The sequence below is a fragment of the Etheostoma spectabile genome, chromosome 13, assembly GCF_008692095.1.
Source record: "Etheostoma spectabile isolate EspeVRDwgs_2016 chromosome 13, UIUC_Espe_1.0, whole genome shotgun sequence".
Classification (NCBI taxonomy): Eukaryota; Metazoa; Chordata; class Actinopteri; order Perciformes; family Percidae; genus Etheostoma; species Etheostoma spectabile.
Genome location: NC_045745.1, coordinates 3,368,912 through 3,373,285, shown reverse-complemented (window position 1 = coordinate 3,373,285; position 4,374 = coordinate 3,368,912). Strand labels below are relative to the sequence as shown.

The following is a 4,374-nucleotide window of genomic DNA, read 5'->3' as shown; positions in this document are numbered from 1 at the left end:
GGGGGGGGGGGGGGGCCTGCCTGGGGATTTGGACAACCCACATTACACCTGGACCTGGTCCTTGATAGGAATATGCATAAGAAGCTGGCGCAGGGCAGACATGTTTAACATTACTGCATGAGTCTAATGTGGGTGATACAACTGAATTGCCAAAATAGTGTTGGATGAACATCCACAACTGGTCTAAAACATCAAAATATCCCAGTTTTAGTGATTGCAGACTTTAGGAAATTTTAATATATAGCGTGAGAGTGGCTAGAAAACTGATAAATGTAGAAAAACGTGTCATCCAAGAGAAAAAAACAATTATTTAGGCATTCAACTAGCGTGCCAGGACACAGTCTAATTAAGGACATCAGCAGTTAACTTTAACACCAATTTATAGATCATTGTTCAGAAAGTTTTCTTTTTTTCTTTTTTGGATGTTGTCTACACACTAAACAAAGATCAGAAGGAAGTGGGGAAGAATAGCGTAGCGTTTCTTTCTTTCCATCCAACGTTATAATTGCTCTGACGCGTGTGGGGGGACAAAGAGTGGGCAGTTCCAGGAGCGGGACGCATTGTGCGTCCGGGGGCTATTCAGGCTTCTTCTGTCGCGTTCTTGGGCCTGAAGAAGGGTGCGGTGGGGGAGAACAGAAGGGGGGAGGGGTGTGGCTCGCGCGCGTGTCTGTCTTGCAGAGTTTGGCCTATCATGTTGCTTTTGTCTGGACCTCATGCGAACAGCTGTATGGTAATCAACGGCACATGGTCGACCGTGTGGGGCTCCAAACCCGGCTATTGTCTGCCCAAAGCTTCCACCCCCGGCACACACACACACACACACACACACACACACACACACACAGATAAAGGCGCGCGCGCTAACTTATCCCGTATTGATTTAGGAAGGACTCTGTTGGCTGTCGGTTTCAGCACGCTGGCAGAGGGTAAACACACCTAAACTAAGCTGATCTTTAACACTGGTCATATAAACCCGCGTGACTGATTTAACAGAACAATAAGCAGCCTCAGAAATGATTTTACACAATAAATATTGATTTGGGGTTCTACTATGTTTATGGTGAGCGTCTCCTGGAGGAGTGGTGGCCATTGGAAGGATCACTAATAAAAAACGACTTGCTCAGACTGTCTGGGTGGAGGTGAAACGAGTCATTAGGACTCCAAACATTTGAACTAATATACATAAAGTGTAATATTTCCCCATGGCAACCGCATTAAAAGTGGTGTTTCTCAATCCCACACTGTAAAACGTGTGCGTTGGGTTGGGTGATAGTGTTGATTGAGGGGGGTCCTGTTGGTATTATAATGAGAAAAGAGGACGCGTGCCTGAAGTGGCCCCCTGTATATCCTGGCACGCTTCTCTGCAGGACAACAAGGACAAACGAGGGAGGAAACAGCACACTTGTATGTAAAGTAAGTTAAGCCAAGGATAAGGACTGGGACAGATTCTTGTGGTTATACAGGAACCTGTCTAAAAGTGGGACCAATCATCTCCCAAACAGTCCCAGCTGGGTCCCTTACAAAATGAGGACAGTTTTGAGTTTACTTACTAATTTCTGCAGGTCAAAAGCAGATAATGCATGACCGACTGTAATCTATTGTTTCATTCGATCTTCCCTAAAGATGTTCTTTTCAATATAAAAATGGCTTGTGTCTGGCAATATTTTACAAAAACCGTTTACAAAAACGTTCTATATCAAAACTGTGGCAAAAGAACGTTGAAAAAAGTGACAAATGTTGAAAAGAAAACTACAAAAACGCAGTGAAGAAATCAACAAAAACATGCTTTTTTTTAAATGCTTAAAAAGTGTCCAATGAAACATCAAAAACATTGGAAAAAGCAACAACAAAAAAAGTAAAAAAACGGACTAAAACGTAACTAAAAAACATTTTTTTATTGAAGTGACAAAAAATTGGAATAAAATTGACTAAAACGTTGAGCAAAGTGTAGAAAAAAACAACAAAATGTTGAAATTTCAACCCAGAAAAACACAAAAGTTGCAGGGAAGACAACACAAGGGTTAAAGGAGGAGTACGCTGTGTATCTGTGTTTTTGAAGTCAAGTGCTTTGTACTTTATATTACGTAAAGATGAACTGTTACCATTTTTCACTGAGACAGGAAAAAAGATGCGTGCAAAGAAGCTCTCTCTCCTTCCAATATTTTACAATTATATTTTTATGAAACATCCGCAAAAGTTACAGCCTGTGTATGATCTGAATAAGGGGGCTGGTGAAGAAATGGTTGTTACAGCCACAAACACCAGCTCTTAAACATCTTGATATTTGCACCACACCCTGGAATAATAAATAGACATATAATTTATTTTCAACAAATCTTATATGGGGAGAATTAAATTAAATCTGGGATGTGAAAAGAACTTATTTTTTTTCTCCTGCTCTCCACCAATGGATGATAACTCTCCCTTTTTGCAAAAAGGCAAAACAGACAAACCCCCCACCCACAATGATTTCCATACAGTGCCCAGCTGATCATGTGTGTGTGTGTGTGTTTGTGTGTTACATCATATCAAATCTCTTACATCCAATAACCCTGATGTCACACACACAGCCCACACACCATCCTGTTTTTCTTTGGGTTGGACAGAAACACTCACTTTGAAAGTTTGCGCCGCGTCCATACAGTATACCTGTCTCCGTGGAGGACGATGTGTGTGTCTTTGTGTCAGGAGCAGATGGACAGTGCACCCTCTCTGCTATTATCATCTGTATTACTTCCAGGAGTGTGACATGAGTGTGCCAAGGGGGCATGGGAACCAAAGAGGAGTCATGTCATCCCCCCCCACCCCCGACCTCTCACTAGTTTGATTGGCCGGCATCTGCCTCGTCTCCAGCCCAGAACAGCTTGGAGATCCTGCTCCCCAAGGACTCTTGGAGAAAGAGAAGGGGAAGCCGATGCAAATCTGACCCCTGCAGGCTCTCGGGGGAGAAGTCGGCCTGTTGTGGCCACTTATGCAGCCTGCTGTCTGACTGGGGGACAATAGGAGGTGTGGAATGGGAGTCTGGTGTGTGTGTGTGTGTGTGTGTCAGCATATATGCAGCCTTTAATATGCATGTATATGTATGCATATCATTTGGTAGATCTCATTAAGATGCTGAATGCCCAAGTACTGCAGGGTACCTCAGCATGCACACAGCCCCTCCACATCCCCATTGCGCAAATGTATGGCTGAGTCATGGGGGCATGGAGTGATTGTAGGTGCCTTATTAGGCAAATCACTGGCTAGACAGAAATACTGTAGTGTTTCTGTAACCTTTCCTTTGTGAAGTCAGTGTTTTTCCCTTATTGGCCATCTGGGCCTTCAGCCCTCCTCCAGGACAGCTGGCTGACAGTAGTACAGACACAACAACTTTACCTGAAGTCTCGCCCTTTCCTTATTGCTACAACACATACAGAACCTTTTCTTGGACTATTAGTCCCATTATTAAGATTAGGGAAGCCAAGTGGATCTATACAGGGCTCATTTCATGCTAAACATGCATTTCCTGCAGAAAATGCTTGTGAATGCTGAAAAGCTAAATTGATAAAGCTAAACTAGATTGCTGGCATAATTGCGTAAGAGAAATGTGAGAATAGTTGGAAAGGTGGGAATGCACCAATAACAGCAATAATGTATCAAACAAAAGTGGAATATACGTATATGGTTGTTTTTTTAAATGCTTTCTTTAAATTGAATTGCTGGTTGAAATGTGTAAGAAGGTGAAATGTAGGAAACTGGTTCTAAATGGTGAGAATGTCCTAAAAAAGCCGAATAATACCAATATTCTATGTAAGTTTTTGTAAAAGCTGATGCAAAACTGAATGGCCGGCTTGAATTTAGGTAAAAAAGTAAGTGTAAGAGTAATGAATGAGTTGGTAAAATGGAAGACGGGTGGGTCATATTAGGAAATCTCAATGTAGTGCTGTGTTCTCCTAACGAAAAATAGATTTGTAACATTTACATTTTTAGATGGCGTATGAATCTATAAATAAGACTTGATTTATCATGGAGAACAGCTGAAGCAGTATAAATAGCTAAAAAAAAAAGTGGGAAAGGGATGAAGGATGCAAAACAGAGTAAAACATCATGGGGGTTCACATTTTTGCCTATCTGGACCACTATTTCTTTACAGCAAACAGACAGTTTTTGAGACTTGCTTGGTGTATGGAGACACTCAGGCCGTGACATGGGTCCAATCTCCACTTTAGAAACCGCAGTGGACGAGGTGGCCGAGTGGTTTCAAATCCCATCCTCATCGACATGGTTTATGTTGTATCTGCTACAAATACATGTCAACAACATAAGCAATTATCAATTTCACCCACATAACTGGTCATGCATGCACTTTATTATAGTAAATTGAAAGAAATGTGT

General features: G+C 41.9%; 1 protein-coding gene across 1 annotated transcript in view; it reads right to left on the bottom strand.

Annotated features, from left to right (window-relative positions):
* dlb (deltaB) overlaps positions 1 to 4,374 on the bottom strand; it is a 22,358-nt gene that overhangs the window by 8,177 nt on the left and 9,807 nt on the right. The gene's annotated exons all lie outside the window — the stretch shown is intronic.